The sequence below is a fragment of the Procambarus clarkii genome, chromosome 23, assembly GCF_040958095.1.
Source record: "Procambarus clarkii isolate CNS0578487 chromosome 23, FALCON_Pclarkii_2.0, whole genome shotgun sequence".
Classification (NCBI taxonomy): domain Eukaryota; kingdom Metazoa; phylum Arthropoda; class Malacostraca; order Decapoda; family Cambaridae; genus Procambarus; species Procambarus clarkii.
This window is the reverse complement of record NC_091172.1, coordinates 12,062,278-12,083,979: the sequence shown is the minus strand read 5'-3', so window position 1 is coordinate 12,083,979 and position 21,702 is coordinate 12,062,278.

Sequence of the window (21,702 nt, the reverse complement as noted above, 5' to 3'; positions counted from 1 at the left end):
ATCACCCCTCTCTCACTCACCATCCTTGTCACGCTTCCTCACTATAATCATTTTACAACACTGTTTCCATCACTGTAAATATCTTCACACCATAACCATCTTTACACACTATCTCCACCCACAAATATTCTTTACTATATCCCCTTATAACTGGGGGATAACTGGAACCGTTTTCATTGCACACTTTCTATATCACTGCAATCAAAAGGATGCCAGAATGCAGACCTATCATCTGAAATTTTTTTTGATTGCCAGTATCTAAATATAGGCATGAATAAATGAATTATAAACCCAACGGACATTTCGTTGCACATTTCACATCTTAAGACCTTGTGAAGGGGTGGTGGAGGCCGATTCCCCTGCAAGGGTGGCATTGGTGCTGATCCCGACCACCAATGGGACGCTCCATAAAAATTTCAATTACTTTGCAGTGATTGAAATTTTCTCTACGCAACTTTCTCTACGCATGACGCTAGCCCCGAGCGTCGGGCTTACAATCATCAACAAACAAAATTCTCCTTTATAGTGCCTGATCCCTCTCCTCCCCTTGAACTTTCTCTCATCTCTCTTGTCCTATCCCTGCTCTCTACCCATCTCTCATCTCTCTTGTCCTATCCCTGCTCTCTACCCATCTCTCATCTCTCTTGTCCTATCCCTGCTCTCTACCCATCTCTCATCTCTCTTGTCCTATCCCTGCTCTCTACCCATCTCTCATCTCTCTTGTCCTATCCCTGCTCTCTACCCATCTCTCATCTCTCTTGTCCTATCCCTGCTCTCTACCCATCTCTCATCTCTCTTGTCCTATCCCTGCTCTCTACCCATCTCTCATCTCTCTTGTCCTATCCCTGCTCTCTACCCATTCCTCCCATTCCAACTTTCTCACGCTTTTCTATCCTCTCGCCACTCTCTCTTACTTTCCCCCTCTCCAACCATCTCCAACATCTGTCTTACTCTCCCTTATTTCCACCTTTCTCCTCCTTTCCCTCCTCCCCCCCCCTCCCCTCTCCCACCACTCCCCTCCTCCCCCTTTCCTCCCCCTCTCCTCCCCTCTTTCCACCCACTCCACCTGTCTTCCCCCTCACCTTCCCTTCTTCATTCTCTCCCTATCTCTGTCTCTGTCGCTATATCTGCCTGTGCCTATCTCCGTGTAAAAGATCAGAGTATACAAGAAAGATGTATCAACATCTGCAAAAGCTAGCACAACAACAAGTGACAATTATCGGTCACCAAGACACTAATAATCACCGTTAAATAACTGGCCCACTGACCACGTACTCAGTATGTATAAATACTCGAGAGTGAAACGATTACTTAACACATAGAGGCAATATAACACAGATGACTGTGGCCATACATGTGTGATGGAAAGGACAGACAACGCAGCTGACTGGGCGTTACCACGCAGGTTAACAACCTGTCAGAGTAGCACGTTACCTCGGCTAACATCCTCCCAGTAACAGACACGGTGAAGCCAGGCAATTGACTGCTAGTAGTGTTTGTTTTCCCTAGGAATCAATCACACAAAGGAACTGAAAAAAGGGCGTTATCTTGAGGTTATCTTGGGATGACTTTGGGGCTTTAGTGTTCCCGCGGCTCGGTCCTCGACCAGGCCTCCTCCCCCAGGAAGCAGCCCGTGACTGCTGACTCCTCTTTCGGAAGTTCGGAGGAACTTCCGTAATAACAGAACACCAGACAGTAGAGAGCGTCATCAGAGAGCCAGGAACGAGAATGTTAGTGTGAGAGGAGAAGCTGAGAAAAAGTAAGTAAATGATATAGCTAATAAAGCCAAGACCGAACCAAAACTACTACACAGTCACATCAGGAGGAAAAAAACAGTGAAGGAACAGGTGATGAAACTTAGAACCGGTGAGGACAGGTATACAGAGAATGACAAAGAGGTGTGTGAGGAACTCAACAAGGGGCTCCAGGAGGTCTTCACAATAGAGCAAGGAAAGGTCACTGCACTAGGAGAGGTGGCAGTAAACCAGGCGACCATGGAAGGGTTCGAAATTACAAGAGAAAAAGGTCATGAGGCACCTGTTGGATCTGGACGTGCGAAAGGCTGTTGACCCCGACAGAATCTCACCATGGGTATTGAAAGAGTGTGCATGAGCTCTTCGCTTGCCACTCTCCGTTGTGAATAGTAGGTCACTGGAAACGGGAGACCTACCAGAAATATGGAAGACTGCTAATGTAGTCCCAATATACAAAAATGGTGACTGACAAGAGGCACTGAACTACAGGCCAGTGTCCTTGACTTGTATACCATGCAAGGTGATGGAGAAGATCGTGAGAAAAATCTAGTAACACATCTGGAGAGAAGGCTTAAAAAAATTCTACGATCTGGTGACAAAGAGTAAGCAAGAAAAAGAAGGATAGGCGGACTTCATTTTTTTTGGACTGTCGGAAAGTCTTTGACACAGTACCTCGTAAAAGGCTGATGGGGCACCTATTTCTAAGTATAGCTGGAGAAATAGGCAAGATTAACTGGTAGGGCGCTCCAGTGGATAAGGGAGTACCTAAGCAATAAGAAGCAGAGAGTTACAGTGAGGGGTGAGACCTCAGATTAGCGTGAATTCACCAGTGGAGTCCCACAAGGCTCTGTACTCGGACCTATCCTGTTTCTGATAAACGTAAATGATCTCCCAGTGGGTACAGACTCATTCCTCTCAATGTTTGCTGACGACGCCTAAATTATGAGAAGGATTAAAATGGAGAACAGTTTGAGGCTTCAAGAAGTCCTGGACAAGCTGCAGGAATGGTCGGACAAATGGTTGTTAGAGTTAAACCCAAGCAAATGCAATGCAATGAAGATAGGTGTAGGGAGCAGGAGGCCAGATACAAGGTATCATTTGGGAGATGAAATACTTCAAGAGTCAGAGAAAAAGAAAGACCTGGGGATTGATATCACGCCAGACCTGTCCCCTGAAGCTCATATCAAGAGGATAACATCAGCGGCATATGCTAGGTTGGTTAACATAAGAACGGCCTTCAGAAACTTGTGTAAGGAATCTTTCAGAACATTATATACCACATATATCAGACCAATCCTGGAGTATGCGGCTCCAGCATGGAGTCCATATCTAGTCAAGCATACGACTAAACTGGAAAAGGTTCAAAGGTTTGCCACCAGACTAGTACCTGAGCTGAGAGGTATGAGCTACGAGGAGAGACTTCGAGAATTTAACCTCACGTCACTGGGAGAAAGAAGAGTTAGAGGGGACATGATCACCACATACTTGATTCTCAGAGGAATTGATTGGGTAGATAAAAACAAGCTATTTACCACAAGGGGGACACGCACAAGGGGACACTGGTGGAAATTGATTGCCGAAATGAGCCATAGAGACGTTAGAAAGAATTTTGTCAGTGTCAGAGTGGTTGACAAATGGAATGCATTAGGAAGTGATGTGGTGGAGGCTGACTCCATATACAGTTTCAAGTGTAGATATGATAGAGCCCAGTAGGCTCAGGAACCTGTACACCTGTTGATTGACGGTTGAGAGGCGGGACGAAAGAGCCAGAGCTCAACCCCCGCAAGCACAATTAGGTAAGTACACGGTAACCACGTAAAAATCTCGGTAGTGCAGTAGGGTTCGTTCTTGATACACAATCTAGTTATTCAGGGCTCGAATCCCTGGCGGGACAGAAATGGTTGGGCACATTTCCTTTCCAGTGCATTTGTTCACCTAGCAGTAAGTAGGTACTCAGGAGTTAGCTTGTTGTGGGGTTGCATCCTGGGCGGAGTCAGTAATTCGACCCATTGTGCGATAAACACCATCAATACATTCGATATAACAAACACAATCACTGAGAAGGGTGTCGACTAAATACATGCAGACTTTATTATGCAAGCCCCTTGGGAATCTCCGCCAGCAGACTTTAAGATTATGGCTCTTGAAGGAAAGAAGAACCAGTCACATCCTCATCTGCTACGTAACATTACACAGATGCATATAGAAGCAAACTTGGCATCTGACAGCTTCACTTACTTCACAGATGGATCAGTAGACCAGCAGGGACAAGAAACCGGAGCTGCGGTTAAAGCAGGAAACTGTAAATAGTTGGAGGCTCTCAAATGGGTGTTCGACTTTACAAACAGAGATGCTAGCTATTCAAAAGGCTTTGGAACATGCTCTTGCTGAACAACGACAACATGTTATCATACATACAGATTCGAGAAACACCAATGAAACCTTGCAACAAGAACACATGTGATAACATACATCTGACCACAAATGTCATATCATTAATGCAAACACTCAAACGTCAAGGCCGTTGGGTACTTATCAACTGGGTGCAAAGTCATGTGGGAATAATAGGAAATGACATTGCAGACGAAGCTGCGAAACTTGCAACTAAGAGAAGAAATGTAGACATTTACATACCACAGAGTCTATCACAGATTAAGAAAGTAATTAGAAACAGAGCAATGCAAAAGATGTACAGTGGCCACAACACAGCAGTTGCAACATCAGGATCTACGGGTTGGTACAAGATTTCAACCAACCACTTAGTTTGACGAAAGGGAGCAGTAGAACAACAGAAGTACACTTACATCGCATCAGGCTTGGATGCCCATGTGCATGGGAAATAGACTTACAGGTTCCGGAAGATGAGAGGAAATGTCAGCACTGTGGAGAAATGCCCGACAGACCACTGGAACATTATCTAACACAGTGCACAGTTACAAACCCATGAAGATTTCAACTTAGATTCAACAGAGCAGAAGAAGTTGTTAAACACATGTGGCAAAATCTTACTGAAGCGACCATACGAGTCATAAATACTCATACTCCGCCCAAGTAAAACAGAAACAAGCAACACTTAGTGAGCCAGCCAGAGGCTTAGGGCCCGCGCAGGAATATCTCTGCCCAAAAAAAAGTAATTCGACCTTTGGGGGGGGGGGGACCTCGATATAAGCCTAACGTGTAAATACAATCTGGCTACCTGTCTTCGACACAATAAATTATTATTAAAGTGAAAGCTTCAACTCTTAAGTATTGGCCAGACCTCCTCACCCACATTAACCTTCCACACCTGGCTTCCACACCTGGCTTCCACACCTGGCTTCCACACCTGGCTAACGACACACTGTTTCTCACAGAACATCAACTGAGCTGGGGCGATGGGTCCCCCTTCACTGATGGCGCATGTGGCTACTCTGTGCAGGCAGGTTAAGGGATGTGTGATAACACACTACACACCCTGGGATGTGAGACCTTGTGTGAGACACAGCTGGAGTGCCAGGTGGTTCACACCCACACGGAGATACACACAGCTGATCGCCAGGGGGCCGCAACAACTACACTTTTAACAACAGTTCAAGTCATTATCACTCAAACAATTCACTCCCGAGTGACGATACAGCTTATCCTGCTGACTTGACCCACAATTACATCTATAGAGTTAAGCTGGGCACTTATGTGTATACACCCAACTATACAGCTCTCTGCCCCAGTATACACCTCCCTGCCCCAGTATACACCTCCCTGCCCCAGTATACACCTCCCTGCCCCAGTATACAGCTCTCTGCCCCAGTATACAGCTCTCTGCTCCAGTATACAGCTCTCTGCCCCAGTATACAGCTCTCTGCCCCAGTATACAGCTCTCTGCCCCAGTATACAGCTCTCTGCTCCAGTATACAGCTCTCTGCCCCAGTATACAGCTCTCTGCCCCTGTATACAGCTCTGTGCCCCAGTATACAGCTCTCTGCCCCAGTATACAACTCTCTGCCTCAGTATACAACTCTTTGCCCCCAGTATACAGCTCTCTGCCCCAGTGTACAGCTCTCTGCCCCAGTATACAGCTCTCTGCCCCGGTATACAACTCTCTGCCTCAGTATACAACTCTCTGCCCCAGTATACACCTCCCTGCCCCAGTATACACCTCCCTGCCCCAGTATACACCTCCCTGCCCTAATATACACCTCCCTGCCCCAGTATACACCTTTCTGCCCCAGTATACAGCTCTCTGCCCCAGTATACACCTCTCTGCCCCAGTATACACCTCCCTGCCCCAGTATACACCTCCCTGCCCCAGTATACACCTCCCTGCCCCAGTATACACCTCCCAGCCCCAGTATACTCCTCCCTGCCCCAGTATACACCTCCCTGCCCCAGTATACACCTCCCTGCCCCAGTATACACCTCCCTGCCCTAGTATACACCTCCCTGCCCTAGTATACACCTCCCTGCCCCAGTATACAGCTCTCTGCCCCAGTATACACCTCCCTGCCTGCCCCAGTATACACCTCCCTGCCCCAGTATACACCTCCCTGCCCCAGTATACACCTCCCTGCCCCAGTATACACCTTTCTGCCCCAGTATACAGCTCTCTGCCCCAGTATACACCTCCCTGCCCCAGTATACACCTCCCTGCCCCAGTATACTCCTCCCTGCCCCAGTATACACCTCCCTGCCCCAGTATACACCTCCATGCCCTAATATACACCTCCCTGCCCCAGTATACATCTCCATGCCCCGGTATACAGCTCTCTGTCCCAGTATACAGCTCCCTGACCTCGTATACACCTCCCTGCCCTAATATACATCTCCCTGCCCTAATATACATCTCCCTGCCCCAGTATACACCTACCTGCCCCAGTATACACCTCCCTGCCCCAGTATACACCTCCATGCTTCAGTATACACCTCCGTGCCCCAATATACACCTCCCTGCCCCAGAATACACCTCCCTGCCCCAATATACACCTCCCTGCCCCAATATACACCTCCCTGCCCCAATATACACCTCCCTGCCCCAATATACACCTCCCTGCCCCAGTATACACCTCCCTGCCCCAGTATACACCTCCCTGCCCCAGTATACACCTCCCTGCCCCAGTATAAACCTCCCTGCCCTAGTATACACCTCCCTGCCCCAGTATACACCTCCCTGCCCTAGTATACACCTCCCTGCCCCAGTATACACCTCCCTGCCCCAGTATACACCTCCCTGCCCCAATATACACCTCCCTGCCCCAGTATACACCTCCCTGCCCCAGTATACACCTCCCTGCCCCAATATACATCTCCCTGCCCCAGTTTACACCTCCCTGCCCCAGTATACACCTCCCTGCCCCAGTATACACCTCCCTGCCCCAGTATACACCTCCCTGCCCCAGTATACACCTCCCTGCCCCAGTATACACCTCCATGCTTCAGTATACACCTCCGTGCCCCAATATACACCTCCCTGCCCCAGAATACACCTCCCTGCCCCAATATACACCTCCCTGCCCCAATATACACCTCCCTGCCCCAGTATACTCCTCCCTGCCCCAGTATACACCTCCCTGCCCCAGTATACACCTCCCTGCCCCAGTATACACCTCCCGGCCCCAGTATACACCTCCCTGCCCCAGTATACACCTCCCTGCCCCAGTATGCACCTCCCGGCCCCAGTATACACCTCCCTGCCCCAATATACACCTCCCTGCCCCAGTATACACCTCCATGCTTCAGTATACACCTCCGTGCCCCAATATACACCTCCCTGCCCCAGAATACACCTCCCTGCCCCAATATACACCTCCCTGCCCCAATATACACCTCCCTGCCCCAGTATACACCTCCCTGCCCCAGTATACACCTCCCTGCCCCAGTATACACCTCCCTGCCCCAGTATACACCTCCCGGCCCCAGTATACTCCTCCCTGCCCCAGTATACACCTCCCTGCCCCAGTATACACCTCCCTGCCCCAGTATACACCTCCCGGCCCCAGTATACACCTCCCTGCCCCAGTATACACCTCCCTGCCCCAGTATACACCTCCCGGCCCCAGTATACTCCTCCCTGCCCCAGTATACACCTCCCTGCCCCAGTATACACCTCCCTGCCCCAGTATACACCTCCCTGCCCCAGTATACACCTCCCGGCCCCAGTATACACCTCCCTGCCCCAGTATACACCTCCCTGCCCCAGTATACACCTCCCGGCCCCAGTATACACCTCCCTGCCCCAGTATACTCCTCCCTGCCCCAGTATACACCTCCCGGCTCCAGTATACACCTCCCGGCCCCAGTATACTCCTCCCTGCCCCAGTATACTCCTCCCTGCCCCAGTATACACCTCCCGGCCCCAGTATACTCCTCCCTGCCCCAGTATACACCTCCCTGCCCCAGTATACTCCTCCCTGCCCCAGTATACACCTCCCGGCCCCAGTATACACCTCCCGGCCCCAGTATACACCTCCCGGCCCCAGTATACTCCTCCCTGCCCCAGTATACACCTCCCTGCCCCAGTATACTCCTCCCTGCCCCAGTATACACCTCCCGGCCCCAGTATACACCTCCCGGCCCCAGTATACACCTCCCGGCCCCAGTATACTCCTCCCTGCCCCAGTATACTCCTCCCTGCCCCAGTATACACCTCCCTGCCCCAGTATACTCCTCCCTGCCCCAGTATACACCTCCCTGCCCCAGTATACACCTCCCGGCCCCAGTATACACCTCCCTGCCCCAGCATACACCTCCCTGCCCCAGTATACACCTCCCTGCCCCAGTATACACCTCCCGGCCGCAGTATACACCTCCCTACCCCAGTATACACCTCCCTGCCCCAGTATACACCTCCCTGCCCCAGTATACTCCTCCCTGCCCCAGTATACACCTCCCGGCCCCAGTATACACCTCCCGGCCCCAGTATACACCTCCCGGCCCCAGTATACTCCTCCCTGCCCCAGTATACTCCTCCCTGCCCCAGTATACACCTCCCTGCCCCAGTATACTCCTCCCTGCCCCAGTATACACCTCCCGGCCCCAGTATACACCTCCCGGCCCCAGTATACTCCTCCCTGCCCCAGTATACTCCTCCCTGCCCCAGTATACACCTCCCGGCCCCAGTATACACCTCCCGGCCCCAGTATACTCCTCCCTGCCCCAGTATACTCCTCCCTGCCCCAGTATACTCCTCCCTGCCCAAGTATACACCTCCCGGCCCCAGTATACACCTCCCGGCCCCAGTATACTCCTCCCTGCCCCAGTATACACCTCCCTGCCCCAGTATACACCTCCCTGCCCCAGTTTACACCCTCCCTCATAACGGCTTTCCGATACACAATGTGTGATCGTAGTTTTCTCAGATAATTACCAGAACACCTTCATCGAGTGCCAGTAGTCTCTTGGCACGCTACTGCTCTAGTTCCCTGTAGCGGCTCTAGATGGCACGCTCCTCCTCTAGTTCCCTGTAGCGGCTCTAGATGGCACGCTCCTCCTCCTCAAGTTCCGTGTAGCGGCTCTAGATGGCACGCTACTGCTCTAGTTCCAGGTAGCGGCTCTAGATGGCACGCTCCTCCTCTAGTTCCCTGTAGCGGCTCTAGATGGCACGCTACTGCTCTAGTTCCCTGTAGCGGCTCTAGATGGCACGCTCCTCCTCTAGTTCCGTGTAGCGGCTCTAGATGGCACGCTCCTCCTCTAGTTCCGTGTAGCGGCTCTAGATGGCACGCTCCTCCTCCTCTAGTTCCGTGTAGCGGCTCTAGATGGCACGCTCCTCCTCTAGTTCCGTGTAGCGGCTCTAGATGGCACGCTCCTCCTCTAGTTCCGTGTAGCGGCTCTAGATGGCACGCTCCTCCTCTAGTTCCCTGTAGCGGCTCTAGATGGCACGCTCCTCCTCCTCTAGTTCCGTGTAGCGGCTCTAGATGGCACGCTCCTCCTCCTCTAGTTCCATGTAGGGGCTCTAGATGGCACGCTCCTCCTCTAGTTCCGTGTAGCGGCTCTAGATGGCACGCTCCTCCTCCTCTAGTTCCGTGTAGCGGCTCTAGATGGCACGCTCCTCCTCTAGTTCCGTGTAGCGGCTCTAGATGGCACGCTACTGCTCTAGTTCCGTGTAGCGGCTCTAGATGGCACGCTCCTCCTCTAGTTCCGTGTAGCGGCTCTAGATGGCACGCTCCTCCTCTAGTTCTGTGTAGCGGCTCTAGATGGCACGCTCCTCCTCTAGTTCCGTGTAGCAGCTCTAGATGGCACGCTCCTCCTCTAGTTCCGCGTAGCGGCTCTAGATGGCACGCTCCTCCTCTAGTTCCGTGTAGGGCCTCTAGATGGCACGCTCCTCCTCTCGTTCCGCGTAGCGGCTCTAGATGGCACGCTCCTCCTCTAGTTCCGTGTAGCGGCTCTAGATGGCACGCTCCTCCTCTAGTTCCGTGTAGCGGCTCTAGATGGCACGCTCCTCCTCTAGTTCCGTGTAGCGGCTCTAGATGGCACGCTCCTCCTCTAGTTCCGTGTAGCGGCTCTAGATGGCACGCTCCTCCTCTAGTTCCCTGTAGCGGCTCTAGATGGCACGCTCCTCCTCTAGTTCCGTGTAGCGGCTCTAGATGGCACGCTCCTCCTCCTCTAGTTCCGTGTAGCGGCTCTAGATGGCACGCTCCTCCTCTAGTTCCGTGTAGCGGCTCTAGATGGCACGCTCCTCCTCTAGTTCCGTGTAGCGGCTCTAGATGGCACGCTCCTCCTCTAGTTCCCTGTAGCGGCTCTAGATGGCACGCTCCTCCTCCTCTAGTTCCGTGTAGCGGCTCTAGATGGCACGCTCCTCCTCCTCTAGTTCCATGTAGCGGCTCTAGATGGCACGCTCCTCCTCTAGTTCCGTGTAGCGGCTCTAGATGGCACGCTCCTCCTCCTCTAGTTCCGTGTAGCGGCTCTAGATGGCACGCTCCTCCTCTAGTTCCGTGTAGCGGCTCTAGATGGCACGCTACTGCTCTAGTTCCGTGTAGCGGCTCTAGATGGCACGCTCCTCCTCTAGTTCCGTGTAGCGGCTCTAGATGGCACGCTCCTCCTCTAGTTCCGTGTAGCGGCTCTAGATGGCACGCTCCTCCTCTAGTTCCGTGTAGCAGCTCTAGATGGCACGCTCCTCCTCTAGTTCCGCGTAGCGGCTCTAGATGGCACGCTCCTCCTCTAGTTCCGTGTAGGGCCTCTAGATGGCACGCTCCTCCTCTCGTTCCGCGTAGCGGCTCTAGATGGCACGCTCCTCCTCTAGTTCCGTGTAGCGGCTCTAGATGGCACGCTCCTCCTCTAGTTCCGTGTAGCGGCTCTAGATGGCACGCTCCTCCTCTAGTTCCGTGTAGCGGCTCTAGATGGCACGCTCCTCCTCTAGTTCCGTGTAGCGGCTCTAGATGGCACGTTCCTCCTCTAGTTCCGTGTAGGGCCTCTAGATGGCACGCTCCTCCTCTAGTTCCGTGTAGCGGCTCTAGATGGCACGCTCCTCCTCCTCTAGTTCCGTGTAGCGGCTCTAGATGGCACGCTCCTCCTCTAGTTCCGTGTAGGGCCTCTAGATGGCACGCTCCTCCTCTAGTTCCGCGTAGCGGCTCTAGATGGCACGCTCCTCCTCCTCTAGTTCCGTGTAGGGCCTCTACATGGCACGCTTTTTTTCAGGTACTTCTCAAAAAAAAAAAAAAAATGGCACGCTTCTCCTCTAGTTCAGCAGAGCGTCTCTGGATGACATGTTGTAACTCACAAGTTACAACAGGTCATCTATGTCCTGTTGCTGATAGGTAATATTCCCTATTAGCATAGGGAATATTAGCTAGGGAGCTAGAGAGAATCATTACTATAATACTAAACAAATGATGGGTAGAAGTACATGTTAAGTATTCAGCCTGTGGTCACACATTGCGGTAAGGTCAAGGGACTAATGCAGCAGCGGCCTCACCCCAAAAGCTATAAGATGCTTATTTTAACATACTAAGTAGGTTAGGTAAAGTCGGTGTTTTCTATGAAGCTTTTCAAGGGAAACTACTATGTTTAGTATGTCACCTATGCACGAAACTAATAAGTCAATATTGACTTATTAAATTTGCGAGAACGGGTTGCACACCCACACGCGTGTACGAGCCAAGAGAACAAAGGTATGACCTCAAGTTTCTAAACACAACCAAAGTGACCGACGGTGTGTGATCTGTCTATACCTTCCTTGAGAGGCGGGCTGTAACGTTTGAGGCTATGGCTGGCTGGAGGTAGTATGTTGTGTGAAGTGGTACTGGCAAGTGGTACTGGCAAGTTACTGGCCAGTGGTACTGGCAAGTGGTACTGGCAAGTTACTGGCCAGTGGTACTGGCAAGTGGTACTGGCAAGTTACTGGCAAGTGGTACTGGCAAGTTACTGGCAAGTGGTACTGGCAAGTGGTACTGGCAAGTTACTGGCAAGTGGTACTGGCAAGTTACTGGCAAGTGGTACTGGCAAGTGGTACTGGCAAGTTACTGGCAAGTGGTACTGGCAAGTGGTACTGGCAAGTTACTGGCAAGTGGTACTGGCAAGTGGTACTGGCAAGTTACTGGCAAGTGGTACTGGCAAGTTACTGGCAAGTGGTACTGGCAAGTGATACTGGCAAGTTACTGGCAAGTGGTACTGGCAAGTGGTACTGGCAAGTTACTGGCAAGTGGTACTGGCACGTGGTACTGGCAAGTTACTGGCAAGTGGTACTGGCAAGTTACTGGCAAGTGGTACTGGCAAGTTACTGGCAAGTGGTACTGGCAAGTGGTACTGGCAAGTTACTGGCAAGTGGTACTGGCAAGTGGTACTGGCAAGTTACTGGCAAGTGGTACTGGCAAGTTACTGGCAAGTGGTACTGGCAAGTTACTGGCAAGTGGTACTGGCAAGTGATACTGGCAAGTTACTGGCAAGTGGTACTGGCAAGTGGTACTGGCAAGTTACTGGCAAGTGGTACTGGCACGTGGTACTGGCAAGTTACTGGCAAGTTACTGGCAAGTGGTACTGGCAAGTGATACTGGCAAGTTACTGGCAAGTGGTACTGGCAAGTGGTACTGGCAAGTTACTGGCAAGTGGTACTGGCAAGTGGTACTGGCAAGTGTTACTGGCAAGTGGTACTGGCAAGTTACTGGCAAGTGGTACTGGCAAGTGGTACTGGCAAGTTACTGGCAAGTGGTACTGGCAAGTGGTACTGGCAAGTTACTGGCAAGTTACTGGCAAGTTACTGGCAAGTGGTACTGGCAAGTTACTGACAAGTGGTACGGGCAAGTTACTGGCAAGTGGTACTGGCAAGTGGTACTGGCAAGTGGTACTGGCAAGTATTACTGGCAAGTTACTGGCCAGTTGTACTGGCAAGTGGTACTGGCAAGTTACTGGCAAGTGGTACTGGCAAGTTACTGGCAAGTTACTGGCAAGTTACTGGCAAGTGGTACTGGCAAGTTACTGGCAAGTGGTACTGGCAAGTGGTACTGGCAAGTTACTGGCAAGTTACTGGCAAGTTACTGGCAAGTGGTACTGGCAAGTGGTACTGGCAAGTTACTGGCAAGTTACTGGCAGGTTACTGGCAAGTGGTACTGGCAAGTTACTGGCAAGTTACTGGCAAGTGGTACTGGCAAGTTACTGGCAAGTTACTGGCAAGTGGTACTGGCAAGTGGTACTGGCAAGTTACTGGCAAGTGGTACTGGCAAGTTACTGGCAAGTGACTGGCAAGTTACTGGCAAGTGGTACTGGCAAGTGGTACTGGCAAGTAGTACTGGCAAGTTACTGGCAAGTAGTACTGGCAAGTGGTACTGGCAAGTTACTGGCAAGTTACTGGCAAGTAGTACTGGCAAGTGGTACTGGCAAGTTACTGGCAAGTTACTGGCAAGTGGTACTGGCAAGTTACTGGCAAGTGGTACTGGCAAGTGGTACTGGCAAGTGGTACTGGCAAGTTACTGGCAAGTGGTACTGGCAAGTTACTGGCAAGTTACTGGCAGGTGGTACTGGCAAGTTACTGGCAAGTAGTACTGGCAAGTAACTGGCAAGTGGTATTGGCAAGTTACTGGCAAGTTACTGGCAAGTGGTACTGGCAAGTTACTGGCAAGTAGTACTGGCAAGTTACTGGCAAGTGGTACTGGCAAGTGGTACTGGCAAGTTACTGGCAAGTAGTACTGGCAAGTTACTGGCAAGTGGTACTGGCAAGTTACTGGCAAGTGGTACTAGCAAGTGGTACTGGCAAGTTACTGGCAAGTTACTGGCAAGTGGTACAGGCAAGTAACTGGCAAGTTACTGGCTAGTGGTACTGGCAAGTGGTACTGGCAAGTTACTGGCAAGTGGTACTGGCAAGTGGTACTGGCAAGTTACTGGCAAGTGGTACTGGCAAGTGGTACTGGCAAGTGGTACTGGCAAGTTACTGGCAAGTTACTAGCAAGTGGTACTGGCAAGTTACTGGCAAGTGCTACTGGCAAGTTACTGGCAAGTGGTACTGGCAAGTGGTACTGGCAAGTTACTGGCAAGTTACTGGCAAGTGGTACTGGCAAGTTACTGGCAAGTAGTACTGGCAAGTAGTACTGGCAAGTTACTGGCAAGTTACTGGCAAGTGGTACTGGCAAGTTACTGGCAAGTTACTGGCAAGTTACTGGCAAGTTGCTGGCAAGTTACTGGCAAGTGGTACTGGCAAGTTACTGGCAAGTGGTACTGGCAAGTGGTACTGGCAAGTTACTGGCAAGTTACTGGCAAGTGGTACTGGCAAGTGGTACTGGCAAGTTACTGGCAAGTTACTGGCTAGTGGTACTGGCAAGTGGTACTGGCAAGTTACTGGCAAGTGGTACTGGCAAGTTACTGGCAAGTGGTACTGGCAAGTGGTACTGGCAAGTGGTACTGGCAAGTGGTACTGGCAAGTTACTGGCAAGTTACTGGCAAGTGGTACTGGCACGTTACTGGCAAGTTACTGGCAAGTGGTACTGGCAAGTGGTACTGGCAAGTTACTGGCAAGTTACTGGCAAGTGGTACTGGCAAGTGGTACTGGCAAGTTACTGGCAAGTGGTACTGGCAAGTGATACTGGCAAGTTACTGGCAAGTTACTGGCAAGTGGTACTGGCAAGTGGTACTGGCAAGTGGTACTGGCAAGTTACTGGCAAGTTACTGGCAAGTGGTACTGGCAAGTTACTGGCAAGTGCTACTGGCAAGTTACTAGCAAGTTACTGGCAAGTTACTGGCAAGTGGTACTGGCAAGTTACTGGCAAGTGCTACTGGCAAGTTACTGGCAAGTGGTAATGGCAGGTTACTGGCAAGTGGTACTGGCAAGTTACTGGCAAGTGGTACTGGCAAGTTACTGGCAAGTGGTACTGGCAAGTGGTACTGGCAAGTGGTACTGGCAAGTGGTACTGGCAAGTTACTGGCAAGTTACTGGCAAGTGGTACTGGCAAGTTACTGGCAAGTTACTGGCAAGTGGTACTGGCAAGTGGTACTGGCAAGTTACTGGCAAGTGGTACTGGCAAGTGGTACTGGCAAGTTACTGGCAAGTGGTACTGGCAAGTGGTACTGGCAAGTGGTACTGGCAAGTGGTACTGGCAAGTGGTACTGGCAAGTTACTGGCAAGTTACTGGCAAGTGGTACTGGCAAGTTACTGGCAAGTGCTACTGGCAAGTGGTACTGGCAAGTTACTGGCAAGTGGTACTGGCAAGTTACTGGCAAGTGGTACTGGCAAGTGGTACTGGCAAGTTACTGGCAAGTGGTACTGGCAAGTTACTGGCAAGTGCTACTGGCAAGTTACTGGCAAGTGGTACTTGCAAGTTACTGGCAAGTGGTACTGGCAAGTTACTAGCAAGTGCTACTGGCAAGTTACTGGCAAGTGGTACTGGCAAGTGGTACTGGCAAGTTACTGGCAAGTGGTACTGGCAAGTGGTACTGGCAAGTTACTGGCAAGTGGTACTGGCAAGTTACTGGCAAGTTACTGGCAAGTTACTGGCAAGTGGTACTGGCAAGTGGTACTGGCAAGTGGTACTGGCAAGTGGTACTGGCAAGTGGTACTGGCAAGTTACTGGCAAGTGGTACTGGCAAGTCCTCCTGATCTCGTCTGTTGCAGCACCAAAGTTGAACCCACAAATATGTGGGAACTGGATGTGATCTTGTTGACCAAGTCAAGTCTGCAGTGTGTGAGTATTGAATGTAAGACTAACCTGGGGCCAAATTCACGAAAGGACTTACGCAAGCACTTACGAACGTTTACATCTTTCCTCAATCTTTGACGGCTTTGGTTACATTTATTAAGCAGTTTACAAGCATGAAAACTTGCCATTTAACTGTTGTTATTGTTATAAACAGCCTCATGGTGCTTCGGAGCTCATTAACTGTTTAATAACTGTAAACAAAGCCGCCAAACATTGAGAAAAGATGTACAGGTTCGTAAGTGCTTTCGTGAATCTGGCCCCTGGCTGGTGTGTAGCGTTGTGGTGATGATTCAGTATTAGGGACTTAGGGGGAAGTAGGTGTAAGTGGTGACCGCTTAGGTTGAATGGGTTTATGGGTATGGGAAGATGATTTAACCAGATATGGTATGATAAGGTATCATATATTATCAGAGTCCAGTTTTTGTAATTAAATGGAAAAACCCCGACGGACTTTAATTACCTTCCATATGTACCCCTCATTGTGTTCAATACAATACAATACAATTTTATTTTGGTAAGGTACATACATACAATAATTTTTTACAAGGATTGGTTGACTTATAGGTAGAGCTAGTACATACAATGCCTAAAGCCACTATTACGCAAAGCGTTTCGGGCTGTACAAACCTAGCGGTGCGCCTCGAGGGTCTGGTGTGGAGAAGAACACTGTGGTGGTAACGGTTGCTGAGGCAAGGTGTTATGTGTTGGGAATTCCTTGTGGTCGGAATGAACCGGGGTTCAGCGTTACAACAGGCCCGCTCCTCCTCTAGTTCTGTTGAGCGCCTCTAGATGGCCTGCTCCTCTAGGTGATTCGCACACCACTCCCCTGGCACCCGGTGTGGGTACTGTAACCCTCCTGGCACCCGGTGTGGGTATAGTAACCCCCCAGACACCCGGTGTGGGTATAGTAACCCCCCAGACACCCGGTGTGGGTACAGTAACCCCCCAGACACCCGGTGTGGGTATAGTAACCCCCTCTGGCACCCGGTGTGGGTACAGTAACCCCCAGACACCCGGTGTGGGTATAGTAACCCCCTCTGGCACCCGGTGTGGGTACTGTAACCCTCCTGGCACCCGGTGTGGGTATAGTAACCCCCCAGACACCCGGTGTGGGTACTGTAACCCCCCAGACACCCGGTGTGAGTACAGTAACCCCCCCGACACCCGGTGTGAGTACAGTAACCCCCCCGACACCCGGTGTGGGTACAGTAACCCCCCTGGCACCCGGTGTGGGTACAGTAACCCCCTCTGGCACCCGGTGTGGGTACAGTAACCCCCCAGACACCCGGTGTGGGTACAGTAACCCCCCTGGCACCCGGTGTGGGTACAGTAACCCCCTCTGGCACCCGGTGTGGGTACAGTAACCCCCTAGACACCCGGTGTGGGTACAGTAACCCCCCTGGCACCCGGTGTGGGTACAGTAACCCCCTCTGGCACCCGGTGTGGGTACAGTAACCCCTCCCCTGGCACCTGGTGTGGGTACAGTAGGTCAACACCAGACACCAGGTGTGGGTACAGTAGGTCACCACCAGACACCCGGTGTGGGTACAGTAGGTCACCACCAGACACCAGGTGTGGGTACAGTAGGTCACCACCAGGTGTGGGTACAGTAGGTCACCACCAGACACCAGGTGTGGGTACAGTAACCCCCCAGACACCCGGTGTGGGTACAGTAGGTCACCACCAGACACCAGGTGTGGGTACAGTAGGTCACCACCAGACACCCGGTGTGGGTACAGTAACCCCCCAGACACCCGGTGTGGGTATAGTAACCCCCCAGACACCTGGTGTGGGTAGAGTAACCCCCCTGGCACCCGGGGTGGGTACAGTAACCCCCTCTGGCACCCGGTGTGGGTACAGTAACCCCCCACCTCCTGGCACCCGGTGTGGGTACACTAGGTCACCACCAGACACCCGGTGTGGGTACAGTAGGTCACCACCAGACACCCGGTGTGGGTACAGTAGGTCACCACCAGGTTCGAATCCTCATCATGTCGTCTACTGTTTTTCTCAATAATAATAATGATACATTTGTATAACAGAGGAATTATGTAAAAACTAAATTCCACCGGAATATACTTCATAAGACACAGTGTCCTCACGGCCTCCACAGGTCAGAGGGGGAGGACCTCAACCTTCATTACCATTACATTAAAACGAAAGTCATATAATCTCTCCTGGCATCTTATTTCCCGCCCCAGTTACAGGAGATTACTTTCTCCAGAGTGTGGTCAAAATGACGCATCAGAAACTGTTTAGATTCTTTTGGGGTAAAAGTTTTCTGGTGATTATTACCAAACTTGGAATTCATTGATATGCGGTGGTGATCTTAGGGGGAGAAGGGTGTTAAACTCACTGCAGTAGCTTGGTAACTAACCGAAAGGTATGTTTTAGGCCTGAACATACATCAGGGCTATACCTTTTTGTGGGTACATGTGTATAATATGTCCCCATGTGTCTAAAGCAGAAGTTCCCTTCTGCCAACTGACCTATACTGACCTATATCACAGGAGTTGTCAGCGGAATAATTTCTGTCATGGCGCTCAGTTTTTACATGTAAAAAATTCAACTTAAAATGGGGTTTAAGGAAAATAACTTGAGTTAAGTCCTCCCAAAAAACATCGAGTCTTGGGCTATGGAAATCTTAGAGAGAATCTAAGGCGGAGTTGACCAAGACTTCAACTTTGAGAAGAAAATATATATATGGGAACACATTCCCCAGTAACTCTGGGGAATGTAAATGAAAGTGTAAAGTCAAAAATGACTTTAGTAAAGTCAGTAAATTAAGGAATGTAAAGTATTAAATCAATACTTACACTTTAAGAAGTTATGAAATAATGACCATAAATTCACATCTGTACCTTTCGCATGTACATATATTTCTTTATCTGAGAGAGACAATTATCTCACCATTAAGGGACCAAGACTGTTCAACGCTCTCCGTCTATATATAAGGGGCATAACTAGCCAGCCTCTCACGGTGTTCAGGAAAGAATTTTATAAACTTCTCCAACGGATACCTGATCAACTGGGCTGTAGCTAATACAACAGATTACGAGCAGCGGCATCTAACAGTCCAGTTGACCAGAGACCCGGCCGCTGGGGACATTGATTCCCGGAACCAACAGTTGGCTTGTAAACCAACCCGTCCTCTTAAAAATAACGTCACTTTTGGCTCGTATGCGCAATATGGCCAAATTTGGACGTAATTTGAAATGAAATCGACTCACAAAAGTGACGTTCTGTTCCGTTTTCTATTTGAGTCGTCCGGCGTACGCGCAGAGGTTATAAGAGGACACTTTAAATTAACGTTTTTCATAACGTTTTGAAACTTTATGAGAATTTCCTGCCCACCTAACCTATCAGAGGACCCTTAACTTACTGTTGTTGAAAAAAAAAAATCCCAAATTTATTTTATTTTTTTTTCATTTTCAAATTACGTCCAAATTCGGCCATACGGGCAAACGGCCAGAAGCGACGTTCTTTTTAAGAGAACAGGTTGCACAAACAAAGGGCATATCAGTCCGAGCCGGTTGTCTGAAGGGTAACTGTCATAGATTTCATGTTTGTTTACTTCGCCTAGTGTGATGCAGCTGTGTGAGGGAGGTTGTTGATAATGACTCGAGCAGCAGGGATGTATACAGCTCCTCGCTATGTATACACTGGACTACGATCGCAACTAATGTATACCTGCTGGTTGTTGACTAAACTATTTTGGTGGCCTTAATAATCTTCCGCCGTTGATAAGCCCAACACTAACCCAATTTCTCTCAGAATATACACCTAGAGTTTGCCCTAATCCTGGACATTGTTCGTGAGTAAAGTATACTTGCTGGAAGGTCAAGGACAAACTAAAGTATACTTGCTGGTAGGTCAAGGACAAACTAAAGTATACTTGGTGGTAGGTCAAGGACAAACTAAAGTATACTTGCTAGTAAGTCAAGGACAAACTAAAGTATACTTGCTGGTACGTCAAGGACAAACTAAAGAATACTTGGTGGTAGGTCAAGGACAAACTAAAGAATACTTGGTGGTAGGTCAAGGACAAACTAAAGTATACTTGCTGGTTGGTCAAGGACAAACTAAAGTATACTTGCTGGTAGGTCAAGGACAAACTAAAGTATACCTGTTGGTAGGTCAAGGACAAACTAAAGTATACCTTTTGGTAGGTCAAGGACAAACTAAAGTATACTTGCTGGAAGGTCAAGGACAAACTAAAGTATACTTGCTGGTAGGTCAAGGACAAACTAAAGTATACCTTTTGGTAGGTCAAGGACAAACTAAAGTATACTTGCTGGAAGGTCAAGGACAAACTAAAGTATACTTGCTGGTAGGTCAAGGACAAACTAAAGTATACCTGTTGGTAGGTCAAGGACAAACTAAAGTATACCTTTTGGTAGGTCAAGGACAAACTAAAGTATACTTGCTGGAAGGTCAAGGACAAACTAAAGTATACTTGCTGGAAGGTCAAGGACAAACTAAAGTATACTTGCTGGTAGGTCAAGGACAAACTAAAGTATACTTGCTGGTAGGTCAAGGACAAACTAAAGTATACTTGGTGGTAGGTCAAGGACAAACTAAAGTATACTTGCTGGTAGGTCAAGGACAAACTAAAGTATACTTGGTGGTAGGTCAAGGACAAACTAGAGTACACTTGGTGGTTGGTTAGGACCAGTATACTTGCTGGCGAGTCAAGGACCGACTAAAGTATATATTAGGAACCTTACCTCCTATGGAAATTAGTCTTTATTATAAATTGTCTATTAATACAGAGAGAGGTGATGGGGGCATTAGAGAATGTTTCCTTGAAAGAAATCTGCAGCAGGGAACTGGGAGGTCGCGAGATACTGATATTACTCCGCTCAGCAAAATAGTAATTTTGAGCTGTAGAATGTTCATGAAGAATGTGTATTGGTATAGCAAAACTGTGTGAAGGAAAAGTGGACTCGATCAAAAACCTGCGTAAGTATTAAGGGGGCGGGTAACGCGACCCAACGGTGGGTGGACGCCCATTCTGCCATGATGCGGAGCAGCAGCTGTCTGGCCGTCCTTGCTTTCCCGAGAGATTTCTCCTGCCATACTTAATGTTAAGTCACTGGGTTATATTAACAGGGTTGCAAAAAAAGAGTAGAGTACATTGACGGTCTACCTGGACCTGGGAGAGAGTCCAGTTTAACTATATATATATATATATATATATATATATATATATATATATATATATATATATATATATATATATATATATATATATATATATATATATATATATATATATGACAATGTCAGACCACGGAGGAAAAATGAAACAGGAAATTTCCTTAAGTACTTTCGTATATTAAATACATCTTCAGAAGGTCATTTTACAGATCGAGTGATGGGTATAAATAGGCAGGAAGGAGTGGTGAAGTAAGGTGAGGTACAATACTTGGACAACGCAGAAGGCCCATTGGCCCATCAGATGCACCCAATTGGCACATCCTATGTAGCACAATGGGTGCTACATCGGGTGCCAATTGGGTGCATCTGATGGGCCAATGGGCCTTCTGCGTTGTCCAAGTATTGTACCTCACCTTACTTCACCACTCCTTCCTGCCTATTTATACCCATCACTCGATCTGTAAAATGACCTTCTGAAGATGTATTTAATATACGAAAGTACTTAAGGAAATTTCCTGTTTCATTTTTCCTCCGTGGTCTGACATTGTCACATTCTTAATCACGTGTTTATTTTCGTGATATACACATATATATATATATATATATATATATATATATATATATATATATATATATATATATATATATATATATGACTGAAAAAACACACCCCAGAAGTGACTCGAACCCATACTGCC